Below are 17,567 nucleotides of genomic sequence, written 5' to 3'. Positions count from 1 at the left end.
CATGCACGCACGCACACAGCGGGCTCGGACAGACTTCCAGCTGCGACTTGGTGTAAAGTGTGAACTTTTCCTGGGGTTGTGGGAAATTTAGTGCTGTTCTTATTCTGCCTCGTCCTTGTGGCTGAGGGCTTGCTTGAATTTAATCCCTAAACACTGACACAAGTTACTATTACTCCTTAAACTAAGGTCTTGTTTTTGATTTAGGCCTTGCTCTGAGAGTTTTTCTGTTTGGGGGAATGTAATGCTTATAGATGAAGCTTATAATTATATTATGATGGTTTTAAAGCTTAAACTGAGGTCTTAAGGTAGTTTTAGTCTAAACAGAGAGTGAAACTTACAGATTTAAACTGCATATTTATCCTAAGATAAGAGTTAAACTAGGGGTTGTTAAAATTTTAACCATAATGTTATTTTTTTTAGTTTATACTGAGCTTTTGTTGCTTACTTATTCATCGTCTTTACCGCTTTACCCTGTTCTCAGGGTCACGGGGGGCCTGGAGTGTATTTCAGCAGACTTACGGCACAGGGCGGGGTACACCCTAGACAGGATGCCAATCCATCGCAGGGCACACACACACTCAGGCACCCGGAGGAAACCCACCAAACATGGGGAGAACATGCAAACTCCATGCACACAAAGACAGGAATCGAGCCTGGATGGGAATCGAACCCGGACCCTGGAGGTGCAAGGTGTCAGTGCTAACCACTACTGCACACCACCGCACCGCCTCGCTTTTGTTGCTTTTAAAGTTAACTATATGTGAATAACCACATCTTAAGGGTTATAAAGTGATGTCAGTATCTTCTTAAAGGGGTGCCTTAGGTTAACTTAGTTAAACTAAGCTTACTGTAGCTTCTTAAAGTCACATCTCCTTAAAGGGGGTCGTGCAAGTGCATGGAGTTTGCCATGTAATTATAACCAGGCTGAAATGTCTTAGTATCCAAGTAAGTAAGGAAATTATTCTACAGTAATTATGCCTTTTGTCTTCACACTATCATGCCTGGTTTGGACAATGCTAGCAGAGAGAGGGCCACCAGAATGCTTTAGCTTTGTCCAGACAAATGAAGTTGCCAGAAATACCATTTCCAGGATATGGAACAGATTCTGAACAACTGGTTCCACTGTTGATTGCCCTACAGTAGGTCTGGAAGGCCAGGAGTGACAACGCCAAGACGAGACAAGACAGACTAATTCGATGGCGTCATTTGGGAAATCGTACAGAAAATCCTGCCTCTACTGCTGATGGTATTTCAGGATTACACACAGAATATTTAACGATGTTCCGCAGCAGTGGGAGGAGCTCATATCATGGGCGGATGTGGACTCTCTGCCAATAGCTGGTATTGGCAGAGAAGGACTGTTGCTGATGGACTCACAGATTTTTGTATAAAATTAAATTTTCTTATTTCATAGGCAGAAATAAATTTTGTAAGAAATTTAGACGTGCAAACTCCCCTTAAGAGCGTATGTTATGTTTAAACCAATCCTTTATGTTGATTTATGTTTTTAAATAAAGAAAAAAAATATGGTGTTTATTACGGTTTAGACTGTTTTCAGTATTAAAATATAATTTGTTTATGTAGTTTAATTGATTTAACTGATTACTTCAGTTTTTTTTATACATTTAAGCTAAGTGGTTTATGTTGTTTTAGTGTTTAGGCAGACAGTTTCATTTGTTCTGGGTGTTTAAACTGATGGTTTTGGTTTTCTTTAGTTTTTTTGAGTTAAGTTTAAATCGAGTGCATCGGTTATTTTCAGCTTTTAAACTGAGAGTTAAACTTGTTTTAGTGTTTAAACCACAGATCAGTGTTGTTTTAGTTTCTAAGCTGTGGATTTATATTAGTTTTAGTGATGCAACTATGGGGTGTGTTGTGTACTAAATTTTAGTCATTTATTTTCTACATCCTAGAACATTACATGAGATTTCGAAACTACAAAATAACACATATGGAATTAGTGGGTAATTACTGTAAGTAACAACAACAACAACAACAAAAGTCAGTTGTTATTTTAAAACACGGAGGTCAGCAGTTCTGGAATAAGTCTTGCAAGAACAGTATTGTGTCAAGTGCATTTGTAAAACCCATCAAGCTCCATGATGAAACTGTTTCTTATGAAGACCTTCCCAGGAAAACAAGACTAAAACGTTACCCCTGCTGCAGAGGAGAAGTTCATTTAGAGTCACCAGCCTCAGAAATCACCAATTAACAACCAGCACCTCAGATTAGAGCCGTTATGAAGGATTTACAGATTATGAGTAGCAGATACATCTCAATATCAACTGCTCAGAGAAGATTATTGTATATTTTGGAGGCCTTCAGTATTGTTTTACAATGTAGAAAGAAAAATTTTAATTGAATTTTTCTTTTTCACTTAAACCCAAATTTAGGGGTTCAGGTTGCTGCTGTCGGGCCCTTGTGCCTGGCCCTTAACCCTGTCTACTCCAGGGGCAGTGTAAAATGGCTGACCATGGCTGAACTTAGAAACTGAGGGTTCACTTTGTTTTAATTTTTATCTGTAGTTTATAGTGTTAAAACTAAAAGTGTTAATTTTAGTTTATTTTAGTTTATGTTTAACATGAATTAATATTACCTATTAAAGAAAATGTCTTGAATTTGTTTTATCTTGTTTGTTCGGTTTGGGTTTGGAATACGTTCACTATCTGTCTTAACAGCCCTTTATATCATTTAATGAGCCTAATATTTATTTTGTCGAGCTACACATGTTATTCCGGAGCTGCCGGTGATACAGACTTCCTCTGTCCTCTGGACTTGTCTGATTTATCCTGGTGGCTTGTTTCTGGTTGGAGATCTCGTCACATGGATGCCTTGTGTGTCTCTTTGGGATGAGTGTGGTGTCTGGGGACAGTTTCACTCTACCATGAAGACGGTTCTGGCCTCGACTGGTGTTGGCAGATGTTTCTCTGAGGACTTGACTTGGCTGCAGTTGCTCGATAGTTCAGGACTGTTATTTCCTACAAGTCTACCTGAGTCTCCAATAACTAACTGGACTCCATATTAATATCAACTGTTATACAGAACTTGCTGCCACCTAACACACAGTATGAATGCAGATCAATTCCTGCTCTCTGTTTCATTTAGATGAGGATGGGTTCCCTGTTGAGTCTGGTTCCTCTCAAGGTTTCTTCCTATTACCATCTCAGGGAGTTTTTCCTTGCCACTGTCGCCCTCGGCTTGCTCACCAGGGACAAACTGACCATTTTGATTTATACACATTCACATTCCATACAAATTTAAATAATTTATTTTGATTGTGTAAAGCTGCTTAGCAACAATGACAATTGTTAAAAGCGCTATACAAATAAAATTAAATTGAATTTATTTTGAACTATAGAAAATAAAAAATAATACTTGTATGTAAGTACTAGATGTGACCACGATTTCGTTCACATGGAATTTAACTGCACACTTATAAGCACGTTCCAAAAGATCTGTTAAATTTTGGAATTAAATAAAATTTTACATCCAATGAATTATTTTTCCGCAAATATACAGTATTTAATGAACAGACACGGCAACTTTACAGTTTTTTGTATACTATTACATTCCTATTAACTTTTTTGTGTGTTTACTTAAGAAAAGTTTTAAAATGTTCTTTAAACTTAAAATAAATGTGAGTATAAATTTTGTTTTTTAAAATTAGATCTTTGATTCTTAAAATAATGTTTTAAAGGTAAAACTGGTGGATTTAGATAAATCTTTTTATGTTTAATCTGATTGTTTGGCTTAGCATTGTTTTCATACTGATTCCTTAGACTCACAGCTCTGTATTTAAGGAAAAAAAATGAAAAACCTAAAGGTAGACACCTAGCCCACGTGAACAGCCCAATATTGTCCCTTTTTAGGTTGAGTGAGGTTGAAATGTGTACACAAATGGGTGAAGATAGAAAAAGCAGGATGAAAAGAGCTGGCTGTGTGTCAGACAAACAGCCATTATTTCACAGCCTGGCTTTGATTTGAAGTTTGGACAAAGTTATGCAAGGCAAGGCGGCTTCTTGAGTTTGGCAGAAGGAGGGAATTAGCATGACAAAGCTCGCTTCTTCGTGTCTTAATCAATAGAAGATTTTGTAGGTTTAAGAGACACATGTTTGCAGTTTGGCTGTAATCACCAGGCAAACTATGAATGAATGAACTTGAATGTTAAAGAAGAGTCATTTATGCTATCAGTAGGAACGCAGTTTAATAGCAAGAAAATAGCAATATGGAATTTATGCAGTAAGGTTCAAATGTCATAACTTTTTTAAAAAGTTTTTTTAGTGAGTTTTGTGCTATGGCCAAAAGTGTGCAGTAAAAGAAATGTATCAAATTTTCAATCTCAGCAGAAATCAGTTAATAAAATACCTTATCTTCCTGATGCTCCAAGAGAATAGAGAAAGAATAGAAAAAAATTAAGTACTTTATTAAACGCTATTTAAGCAGAAAAACAGCTTTCTTTCATTCTTTATTTATTTGTTTTGCTATAAAACCATCGTCTTATCTTCTATACCGCTTTATCCTGTATTCAGGGTCGCGGGGGGCATGGAGCCTATCCCGGGAGACTGAGGGCACGAGGAGGGGTACACCCTGGACAGGGTGCCAAGCCATCGCAGGGCACACACACATACACACTCACACTTATTCACACACTACAGGCAATTTGGGAACGTCAGTTAGCCTAATTTGCATATCTTTGACCTGTGGGAGGAAACCGGAGTACCCGGAAGAAACCCACCAAGCACGGGGAGAACATGCAAACTCCATGCACACAGAGACGGGAATCGAGCCTGACTGGGAATCGAACCCGAACCCTGAAGGTGCAAGGCGACAGTGCTAACCACTACACCACCGTGCCACCTTAAAATGCTCAGAGTGTCTAGTTCAATTTCTGTGTCCAATTGATTTATTGGTGCAAGGAGTAGTTTGACTATCTGGATGTGCTAGTCTGACTTTAAAAAGTTTGATATCAGTCAGACTAACATGTTTACATTTAGCCGACTGCTATTGTGCCTAATCAGCACCCATTGTGTTCCAGTCTCAAAGACATAGTTCTTGGCTCGCCAAATGGTTTTGGTTTGAGTGACGTCTGGTTTACAACCAAGACCTGGCGACTTCCGGTGCTTAGTTGCAGAAACGTTTATGAGCCATTTAAGATCTCCATTAAAACAAGATGTTTTTATTCGTCTTCAGTAACCTTGGTATATAACCCACCCCTATGCTTTTCAGTAACCTATAATCATATGTTTTTTTGGTGTGTGGTGGGAGAAGAACCTGGGGTAACCCAGTATGCACAAGAGAAGACCGTGCAAAACTGCTGAAAGAAAGTAACCGAGCTCAGGAGCAAAGCATGAACCCTGGAGATGAAGTTTCCTCTTGCAGCACTGTGTCAGCCAAGACTGATGTTAAAAATAAAGCAATGTTATACTTCATACTGCAACATAAATCAGGGGGTAGATTGTAATCCATTTTGCTAGCAGTTGTAACTTGCTAAATAGAAGCTAATTCTAATGTAAACAAAACTCAGTTTTGGGAAATTTTCCTAGCAAAGAAACGTATGGTCTATTTCCAAGTTTATTCTATAGCCTACTTGAAGTGTCGAAATTGCGGCTTTGGCTAGCGAACCCACTCATTTAGAGCAGCACAGCTATGTTTTTGCCTTGAAAATGACAGAATAATATTCACCCACAGACTGTGGTGTTCAGGATGGAGTGTACGCTGAAGGAACGGTGACACACTCGTGGGCACTGAAGTGCAACGATTTGCATCAAACACCCGCTAGAACCTTGCAGCGAGGGGTAAACATGTTCAGACTGAAACACCAGACCTGCCTTATTCAGAAATCTGGATGTGTTGCCAAATGTTTTGGCACACTCTCACAGCTCTAGACTTTGCATGTCTGATACAATCCAGTCCACAGATGGTCATTTATTGACGTGTTTATTGATATGATATTCGGGTTTGCATCATATTCAAACCATAAATTGTGGTTTTTGGCTCCCTTCAGAACTTGATGTCACTCGAAATGAATTCGCAGCCATTGCCATGCGCAGTTTGAAATCAGGGCCGTAAAAAAACAGTGACATTTACGCGTTACGCTAAAGACGTCTTTAATGACGCTGAACTTTCGCCTAAAGGCTGAAACGGACTCTCAGGTCTGTTGTAGTTTTGCTGTAAACAAACTAGATTAAAATGTTTTTGGAGCATTTGGGTTGCATTTCAAGCATTTTTTTTTTTTTTTTGGTATAATTTGAAAAACTATCAAACGGTGGACCAGTAGAAAATAAATACTTGTCTGTGGAACTACCCTGCAGGATCCCATCCGTATTGTACAGAGTTTTTTTTTTTTTTTTAATGGATTGCTGAAACTTGTTTAGAATGTTATTCAATGATACGTTGAAAATGATTAAAGCAAAACTAAACCTTAATGAAAATTCAAAAATTCACTGGAACCGGAACTAAAAGGCCAAAAACTGTTCCAGCATGATAAGGCTTCCAGACAAAAAAGTAAGACTCCATGAAGACATGGTGTATTAACCTGATGAATTAACCTGATGAATGCTTTGGTGTTTTAAGCCCTGGGATTAACACCATTGAGAAGCTTTGAGACAAACTGGACCCTGACATCAGTGCTTTGAGTACTCTCAAAGCTAAATACATATTCACCCACCACGCTCCAAAATCTAATAGAAAGCATTCACATATGAGTAAAGGACGACTAATCCGGGAAAATGTTCAACAAGAGCATATGAGTACGATGCTAAGGTGCCTACAAATATTTGGCCATAGACTATATCTGATAAATGTGTATAAACTCATCTTAAAGCAGTTAGCAGTCATGTCTGATGGCGCTTATGACTTAGTAACAGAATCTCATAGTCATAGAATTAAATGCAAGGGATGTTCAAGTCAAACTGGGACTGGAATAAAAAAGTTTGACATTGTACAGTGATAAGACTCTTTGCCAAAATATAACGTCCGTACATCCGTGAATGACGTTCCTGGCCCAAGATGGCTCAGAGACCACTTAACATTTCAGTTCACTGTTCCAATGAACATCCTGCAAGTGAATCGTATGACGTTTGAAAATCGATGGATAACTCATCATCAACTAACAGAAGAGACGCATCTGTATGTGGGAACTGTACACATGATCATTTATCAGCACCACTTGTACATTACAGGAACTCATCTGGGAGTTATTGCCACATCTCTCTACACTCTGGACCTCGCTCCAAGCCCATTCTACATGTGTGGGTATCCAAGCACACTGGGAACACTGGGATAAGTGTATTAGTTTATCAGGGGATTATATGAAGAAATAAAGGTTTTTTTTTTCTCTTATAGCTATGTTCTGTTATTCTGGACTATTAAAAGCCTGGGATTGACTCAAAAACGCCTCGTCGTTCGCTCAATTACGGGGAAAAAAGCTATACTCAATCAGAATCAGGTATCAGCTGATTGGTAGTTTTGAAAAAAAAAACTGGCACCATATTTTTACACAAATAGACAGACCAAATCGGTCTCATTGCAGACAGAAATTGCATTTGCATTTTTCATCTTTTATTATTCATTTTATTATCTTATTAGTTATCAGGTTCAGGAGGCTAAAAAAATGTGATGAATGCTTTGGCTTGCTTGACCAGAAGCATTTATGTCAAATGCTATGTTTAGTTTTGTTTCTCTTTTGCAGTAGTTTCTGGTCAATTTCACCGGCTCTCCTGCTCGAACTGGGCTCTGTCTCTCTGTCCGTAAATCACTTTGAAAACGAGCATCTGCGGCCTGAATTAATCTAAATGTACAAATGTCCTTTATTCCAAAGTATGAGATGGGGGAAATATAGCACTGAATAGGAACAATTGAGATGAAAGCACTGCTCATTACACACTAATCCAGTGAGGGGGTGAAACAAATGAGGCCTGTGTGTTAACAGTGAAGAAAAGAGACAGAGAGCGATTCAGTGGCCTAATATGGCAGCACGCACCCCATGAAAAATGGTCTGTCTATAATGTGCATTTTAATGCAGTTCAGTGTTGGCCATTTAATAATGTGGTTATTGCATTAACAAATTGGAAGTATGAGTCAGGAATATATATATAACTAAAAGGTTATAAAAGCAAGATGTTCTAGGACCAACTTCCCTATACAGATAGTAACCGACTTATGAATGAGTTCCATTCCGGGAGCACGTTCGTAAGTTGGATTTGTTCTTAAGTCCGACAAACTAAGACTCATACAACTTTGACACTAATGTATACAATGTAAAGCATACAAATCCACTTGACTAAATCTCTGCCCCATTTCCCCACACTCCCATCATGTGGCCAAAAAACGTGAATGCGCCTAAGGAAATGAATTTCCCTAATCAACATATCCTTGCCAATGCCAATTTTTAATTATTATTATTATTATTATTATTATTATTATTATTATTATATTTTGTTAATACTTTTTCCACTGTGTGTGTGGGTATGCGTGTGTGTGTTCATGTACTGTACCCGACTGTCAGCTTCTAACTTTGTAAAAACATTTTGAAATTAATGCTTGCTTTTGGCTAAAAGCATACATAAACATTATTTCAACCCTATACTTAAAAAATGGTAAGTCTTAATTCTCATTAACTAGGTAAAACTTAACATTGTCAATAGTTAGATGTTGCACGAGGGGCGTTCAAATCAAACAAAGACTTTTGATTGTGCGGAATAACATAACACAGTTATAAGAGTAAAAACTCCCTTTATTTCTCTATATAATCCCCTGATACACTAATGCACTTACAGTATCCCAGTGTTTCACTAGTATAAACACTCAGTAAACCAGAGCCATGACCAGATATGATTCATAACTGAAACGCTGGCCTCCCAAGAACTCCTTTAATGGCCCAAACATTTGGAAATGGCTTGGAGCTAGATCAGGACTGTACAAAGGATGTGGCAATACCTCCTGGTCCTGTAATGTGCAAGTTGTGTTGGTAAAGGATTGTGTACAGTTCCCACAGACAGATGCATCATTTCTGTAAGTTATCTGTTGATTTTCAAGAATCAGTGCGTTCCACTTGCTGAAAGTTCATAGGAACAACTGCAGTGGTCTCCGAGCCACCATATCCAAGATCATCATTCATGAACATATGAGCATCTTTAAAACGGCTGCACCAGTGAAATGTTTTAGTGTGGCTAAGAGTCTCATCACCATACTGTCCTGGAAGTCTTCTGTAAATGTCATTCAATTTTAGTTCTTCATTCATGAGAAGTTTCATCACAAGTTTGACTTGAACACCCCTTGTATAATGTATGTGTATATTTCTTCATGGTAATAGAAGCATACACTCTGCAATACATGACTTAATGGAATTAAAGTTGCTGATTTCCAAACTATATGTGTTTACATTTTTATTAGTCATGGTCCATATTTTAATTGCATTACTCAATCACACTGACAAGACAAAAACAGCTACTTTATATTATAAAAGCATCCATTTTGACTAATAAAATTGCATATACTGTACTGTAGGGTACTGTATACAGTATATTTATTGCATACACACTATAGGTTATATACTGTAGGTAAATACTGTTTAAATCAACACCACTGTTCAGAGAGAGGACTGATTGGTGCACAGTGTCCATGTTTACGAAAATGAACATTTCCATTATTACGTGTATGGCTGTGTTTCTTTAAAAAAAAAAAAAAAAGTCAGATATTCTTCCAAAAGCGATTAAGTAGATCCAGACTCCTCGCTATTTAAGAGGTCGTCAGGTGAAAGCATAGATGCCGAGAGATAGTAAACCGGTTTCAATCTATGACATCATAGCTCAATCAGATTGGCTTGTGACTTTAAAGCTGAAGAAGCTGCCAGATCTGCAGTGCTTTGTTTGTTTCTTGGATCTGAGCAACCGCTATGGAAATATATTTATTAAGAAACTTTATTAAGAGGCGGGTATTTGTAGACAGATAGAGTTAGTGGTTTAGTGGAATGCAGAAAAACAACAACCAGTGGTTCGAATGGTCCCAAAAAGGGTTGCTTTTTTACAGAGACCTTTGTGAAAAGATGGTTTAAGATGCATGTGTATTTCATTTATGGGATTACATTTTATTGTCTTTTATTATCACAGTTCTCATATAAACATCTTGTACAGATCTCAATGTCTATTAGGGGTGTTCAAATCAAACCGGGACCTGTGACATTCAAGTATAGTATGGTGTTGAGATTTAAATTGTACAAACGTTTTGAAGAATGTGGTTGAGTGACAATCCTGGCCGAGGTGGCTCGAAGCTCACTACAATGAGCAAATCGAACGATAACCTGTCGTCAACTTGCAGAAGATATAAAGCGATCTGTGGGACCTGTATACACAATCATTTACCAACATCACATGCACCGCTGGAGTTATTGCCACATCCCCTGTACAACCCTGACCCCGCTTCATGCCATTTTCCTACTGGGCCATTAAAGGAGTTCCTGGGAGGCCAGGGTTTTAGATGCAGAGCAGGCAGTCCAATCATGACTCTGGCATCTTGAGAAAACTTTCTACCTTGATGGTATCCAAGCACTAATGAAACACTGGGATAAGTGCATTAGTGTAGCGGGAGATTATATAGAGAAATAAAGAAAGTTATTCCTCTTATAACTGTATTTTGTTATTCTGTATAATGGTTTGATATTAAAAAGCCATGACACATTTTAAATGTAGAGCTCAAATGATGATTCCCCCACCATCAGTTCTTTATCTTTTACAAATATGTCTTAGAAAAGAAAAGTGGATCATCATTAGACTGAAATAGTTACCTGGTTGTGCAGATTTTTATAAAGAATAAAGAGCTCTAATCCCTGGCCAAAGCATTCATCAAAATCACAAGAGTTTCAAATGGCTGATCAAGCAGTACATAAAGATAACGTTCTTAATCAGTGTTCTGCTATGTGTTAGTCAAGCAGAGAATCATGTTACTGCACAACATTATTGCACAGTGTCAGATATATGCAAGGCATAAGCTTAATTAGCCCATTAATGCAAACATGCTGCTAATTAGCCTGTCAGCTAAAATAAAAAGGCAGTTGAAAGCCCCCTAAGGAGGCTAGACGCTTTGCCAATTTCTCTAATAGATAAGAGAATATACAGTATGGCAATAAGCGAGAGGCTGGTAATTACGGGCATGTAGTGCGGGAGAATGAAATCCGCTGTGCATTGTTCTGTGTAAAAGAAGCAGTGTTTCCACTGTCTGTGCAGATCGGATTATGTTTCCTTATGTTTAAGGTTCTACACGGCTACGGGGGGAACATCTGGTTAGGGGGAAAATATCCTTATCACCTATCAAGACAAATATCTGAATGTTATGTGAGTCAACATTCATCAGCTTACACAGTCCAGCTCACAACCTCAGCTAAGCTAAAGTCCAGACAGTTTAAAACTGAGCCAGTTCGACACAGCGGCCTTAAATCCAGTAGATCACAGGGCACGCATCACCACAGTGGCTTTTACCAAATCCAGATTAACAAACAAAATTCAACCTGCAAAATCATGTTTAGATCACAGGGGGAAAAAAAAATCAGATAACAAAGAGAAAAATGTCTACTTGTCATAATTAAAGCCTATTGTAGGCAAAAATCCAGCAGGAATTTTAGGTTGTGCAACGCTAACGACACTAGGACAACGTTGGTAATAGGTTGTTGTCCAGTTTATACTTGAAAACCCTTCAATGTGGCTGAATTAAAACAATTCTGCAAAGAAGAGTGGGACAAAATTTTTCCACATCAATGTGAAACTCGTTTTTTCTCCTGTTATCACAAACGCTTGATTGCAATTGTTGTTGGCAAGAGTGACAGACCCAGTTATCAGGTTTAGGGGGCAATTACTTTTTCACATAGGGCCAGGTAGGTTTGGACAGATTTTTCCCCCCTGAATAAATAAAATCATCATTAAAAAAAAAAAAACAGTAGTTTGTATTAACTCGGGTTATCTTTGTATAATATCAAAATTTGTTTGATAATCTGAATCATTTAAAGTTAACAAATATGAAAATGCCAACTAGTCTAATTTGCATGTCTTTGGATTGTGGGGACCAGAGAAAGCTTACCCAGCATGGGGAGAACATGCAATCTCCATGCACACAGACCCACACAGATGTGGGATTGGAACCCTCAATCCTGCAGGTTGCTAACCACTACACCACTGAGCCACCCAGGTTCGGATTTCTTTTCATGAAATGATGTTGGAACATTGTTGACTATGTGATGCTGAAATAACACAATATAGCAAAAATTACTTTAAAACAGCATTAATACTAAACTGATGGCCTGAGCATTAAATAATGGTGTATCCATGCATCCATCCATCCATCTAGGAACCTCTGTAGTCCAACCAAAGACCATAGAAGCCCAGGGTGATAACCATTGTATTTCCTCCCATATTTGTACGACTGTGGTAGAACCTTAGCAATCTGCATGTTTTTGGACTGTGGGAGGAAACCGGAGTACCCTGTGAAAACCCACCAAGCAGGGAGAACATGCAAACTCCATGCATACAGACCCCGAACGCGGGAATCGAACCAGGACCCTGGAGGTGCAAGTGCTTATCACTAAGCCACCATGCCACCAATAGCAGTGTATGGGAATTTAAAATATTAGTAATTATGTATTATTAATCAACAGCTAATCAAATTTGACTTAAGTAATAAAAAAAAGTAATTAAATTCACTCTCACTCTCCGTTTTTGGATTTCTGTTCATTTCTGTTACACACTAATTTGCCGTATCCGATTAGTCACTTCAACACAGATGTTGTGATTTGTTGTGCTAAAATGTCTAAATTAGGAGTGTTTAATTGCTCCTAATTCACAGTGTTGTAGTCTGTGATGGAAATTCCAGCTTCATTTAACTAATTCCTTCAATAGGAACATAATTTATTATTATTATTATTATTATTATTATTATTATTATCGTTATCATCTTACAGTTTTCATAGAGTAATTGTAATTGGTCTTCTTGTAGTTATTCGCGTACAATTGTTTTACAAAGAACATATTAAAAAAAAAAAAAAAAAGCAATGTATGAAGCAGACTTAAATGACGTTATTTAAAAAAAACAGCTGTGCAGCGGATCCAGCCTGTCACACTGCTTCATACACGCACCTGAGACAAACACACATCTCATCATTCACACAAACACACGGCTCAGATGCTGAAAAGAGGTTTCCATGGAAGCGTGTTGAATAAATTAAATTACACTGCAAGAGTGACAGCTTTGCCTACATCCACAAAATCATGCAGAAGAATAGTTCATAATGCGAATGGCTACTCAACTGAAAAGCTGACTCGATGGTGAATGACGCATCACTAGAATTTTGAAATTCCTTCCTTTTTTTTAACCTCACGAAATTATATCCTTCACTGCAAATCAAGAAATCAAGCCCCTTTTGTCCGGCTCTTAACCTGACGGATGACAGACTTGGCTGTACTCTTACTCCTCTTTTTTGTTCTAACCAAATACTCTCAATTTAATAGATGCCTTCTTCAGTGCTTAGGTTCGAGATTAAATTCAACAAGAATAAATTGTTCTTGAAGCGATTAAACCTTTAAATTATAACGAACAAAAAAAGAAAAGCCATGTAGTTTTCACTTCTGCTCCTTCTGGCGCACTGGAAAGCTGTCTGCTCTAGTCCTATGGACCAAATTATTGCCTTTCAAACCCAAATTAGTACCTTGACTTAAAAAGTGTCTTTGGCTGAGTAATGGACTTCCTGTGGCAAAGGACGCTCCTGCTAGCCATCAGGACAGGTTGGCTTTGTGACATTCACATTTTCTCTAAAGGATCTGTGGCCTGGCAGTCCTCTGCTTGACAGGACCGGCAGGGGACGCTTCATTTAGTGCCGCAGTTTCTGAATGATGTCACGGAAAAAAGACGGGTAGGAAAAATCAACTGCATCGCCTCTCAACCTCCACAGTTGTGTGAGGGGAAGCAGTGGGGAAAACGGTGGCGCATGGAAGAATGCTTTAATCTTTTCGCTGTGGCTCAACACACACACACACACACACACACACACACACACACTTGTCCAGACCAGACTATGCTGAATAGATTAGCTCTAAACATGAACATAAGTCATACTGTGGCCATCAAGAAATAAGTGTTCAAGAAATATTCCGACCCAAGTACGTGACTAAGGATAAAAACTGGACTGCAGAATGCTGAGCGTCCACTTCCTTTACTTTTTTATTTATATATTTCATGCAATGCATTTCTTTAACTCTTCATTCTTTAATGTAAAATCACATAATGGATCTGTACTCATGAAAGAAAAAAGACCTTTTGTGCACTCATAATGAAAAAAAAAAGTTTCCCCAAGGGATCTAAAGTTTATTACTTTGCCGATGGGATTTTACCTGGAACTTGGAAACATTCAGCTGTTAGGCTGCACCTTTAGCAAGCCTTAAGAGTTCCTCCCTGAGAGACTAACTAAAAATATATATCTATGGTACCATATTTAACAAGTCAGTGATGCATAAATAGCAGCAGCTGAGAAGCAGGAAAAAGCATAATCCTCTGCTTGGAGCATCAGAAATATCATTTTAATTTTACTTTTTTTTTGTTATTGTTAAGGCTTTTTTTCTCTCTTTTTTTTTCTCCTTTACATTTATTTCTAAAGTATAAAGTAACACCAGGCTAAAAAGGATACAGAAACTGAAAAGCTATAGTGATGGCGGAATATATACTATAAGCTACAGTGTACGTTAAGTGTTTTGTGAAATATGAGGAGCGGTCATAAAATTCGAATAGACGTATGAAAAAAAAGGGAAGTATTTGACCAAATTATGTCTCCGGAAATGGACACATACTGTACTTGAACACTCCTTGTTGTTTAAAGAACCCGTGGTATAGTTCCTCACAATGCTGCTAGAGGGTCCAAACCAAAAAAATCAAAGTGAACCTTTTTTATGACAACGCGCCAGCCCATTCATCTCACAACACAGTAAAACTTTTGGGCGACTTGGAGTACGAAATTCTGCCTCATCCCCCCTCCTACTCCCCCCATCTCGCAGCAGTGACTTCTTCCTCCTCCATCACTGGAAGAAACCACTTTGTGGCAGGCGTTCGATGATGACGAGGTGATACAGTAATCGAGGTGGAACTTTTTCTCAAGAGACAAAAAAAAAAAAAGCCTCCGTTAAAGACGGTCTCCACCAGCTCATCCATCGTTTGGATAAGTGTGTCACCTTAGATGGAGGATTTGTAGAGAAAGACTAAGCTCATAACCAACATTCGTTTTCATTGCATTCATTTTTCTAGGCTAATTAGCGTTTGCAAATTGCCTGTAGTGTGTGAATGCATGTGAGTACCATGGTTGTAATATGGGAATAAATACAATGGGTATAACCCTTGGCCTCCATGATCCCTAGATAGTCTACGGAGGTTCCTAGATGATTGGATGGATGATTGGATGGATGAATGGATGGATGGATGGATGGATGGATAAGTGTATATTTCTCCAAAATATAGTGGAGAAAAACAGTGGAGAGCTGTTTTCCAGTGAAGAACTGTTTGGAACCTATGGATGGATGGATATAGGCATAGGTATGAGATGTCCCTAAAAAAAGAGATCACACCCATAGCGTTCCTAAATGAGGACTGGAGGCAAATTATGGCTCGTGACTTAATGCTCCAAAATATAGTGGAGAAAAACAGTGGAGAGCTGTTTCAGGATAGCTACAGTAAAGCAGTTCTATATCAATGCTCAACATTTGTACCCATTTAATGCAGCACCACCCAGTGGTCGAGCCAGCCAGGAGTCGAACCTAGAAATTCTGATCCATAGGCAGGAATGTTATCCGTTGAGCCAGTGACCAGTCTACAGCAATATAAAATGAGATCATGTTCCACTTCACTTTCGGAACATGGGAATCCAAAAATCGATGTCAGAACCAAAAATAATGTATCCCTTGCTCTGTAGCATCTTGTTTTACTCAATTAGTTTCCCTAAGAAACGAAAAAGCAGTCCTCTTTTTCAACCATATAATAAGATTTCATGATGCGTGATCACGTGCGACTGACTCCATGGGTACGTTATGATTACTAGTCAGCAACTGACCATCATGGAATTCAGCTGATTCCAGTAGTTCGGACAAGAACTGATCCCAGATCAGCATTGGTATTCCACCAGGAAGTTTGATACACACACAACCCTAAGCCTTCTCATAGAGTCATCTGGCGATCCATGCTGCTATAGCAACCGTCACGAAGGAGACAGTCGCTGTGAAGTGGATAGCGTTGATATGCAGCACAAAAATAGACAGCTCTGTTTTCGCTCGCCGTGTACTTTCGCACAAGCTTTAAACTCGATTGTACTGATCAAGTTCGGGTTTTGATGATGCACGCATCATCGACAGTTATTTTCTGAAATTGCCTCCTTTTTAAACAATAACAATAAGAATAATAATTATACAGTAGGGTTAGTGTGGCTATGCTTTGAACACCATTGAGCAACATGGGTGAAAGAAATAAAATGTTCGGTTGTTAAAACAGCCTGGAACACTCAGAGAGTGAACGGTCAGCGCATAGTGACACTTCCATTTGCTCGCAGCGCTCCAAGGCTCTGATCTAATCAAAGGCAGAAGCAGACGGATCTATTTAGCCAGTAAACAGAAAATAAATGGTGACAGCAGACAAAGCAACAAAGGATGCCGTTCGGTTTTACACACTCTAACGGGAAGTTAATGTTGCCTAGTGTTTCGCTGCCTGTAGAGTCAGTCATGAATGTGGGCGGACAAAAAAAAATCCTGTTGCTTCAAAGCAATACGAGTCCATTTGACATCTTTGGTCTTTAAAACATCAGTCTCCCTCCCGAACATGACATCTCGTACTATGGATATTTATATTACTGTTTATTTATCCTCCATGTCACTATATTCATCATGCACTTGCAGTACAGTTATAATAGTAATAAAGTAAAAAGTATTATTATTAATAGTATTGTAGCTCTGTAATGTAAAACTGAGACTGTGAAACTGAAACTCAACTGTGACATTACAATAAATTTACAAGGGGCGTTCAAGTCAAACTGGGACTGGTGTTGAAACTTCTCATGAATGAAGGATTAAAATTGATTGACATTTACAGAAAAATTTCAGCACATAAGACAGTGGCTCGGATCCTGATGCAGTCGTTCCCGCGAACATTCAGCGAGTGGAACGCCTGATCTTTAAAAATGGACAGTTAACTTGTCACCAACTTGCAGAAGAGACGTATCTGTCTGTGTGAACTGTACACACAACCATTCCCTGATACCACTTGCACATTACAGGAACTCGGCTAGGAGTTATAGCCACATCCACCGTACAGTCTTGATCTAATCCCATCCGATTTCCACATATTTAAGCCATTAAAGGAGTTCCTGGGAGGCCAGCGTTTCAGATGTGGAGCAGGCAGTCCGATCGTGTTTTTGGTTTGGTTTTTGAAAACTTTATACTTTGATGGTATCCGAGCACTGTTGAAACGCTGGGATAAGTGTATTAGTGTAGCAGGGAATTATACAGAGAAATAAATAAGAAAATATGTGACATATTAATATTCCATCATAATGGGAC

The 17,567-nt window shown here is 38.5% G+C and overlaps 1 protein-coding gene across 2 annotated transcripts in view; it reads right to left on the bottom strand.

The window, feature by feature from the left end:
* The window catches only part of pde1a (phosphodiesterase 1A, calmodulin-dependent), a 99,439-nt gene that overhangs the window by 68,470 nt on the left and 13,402 nt on the right, over window positions 1–17,567 (bottom strand). The window lies entirely within an intron of this gene.

The sequence above is a fragment of the Clarias gariepinus genome, chromosome 5, assembly GCF_024256425.1.
Source record: "Clarias gariepinus isolate MV-2021 ecotype Netherlands chromosome 5, CGAR_prim_01v2, whole genome shotgun sequence".
NCBI classification, from domain to species: domain Eukaryota; kingdom Metazoa; phylum Chordata; class Actinopteri; order Siluriformes; family Clariidae; genus Clarias; species Clarias gariepinus.
The sequence above is the reverse complement of the archived record's forward strand: the minus strand, read 5'-3'. Positions and strand labels throughout refer to the sequence as shown.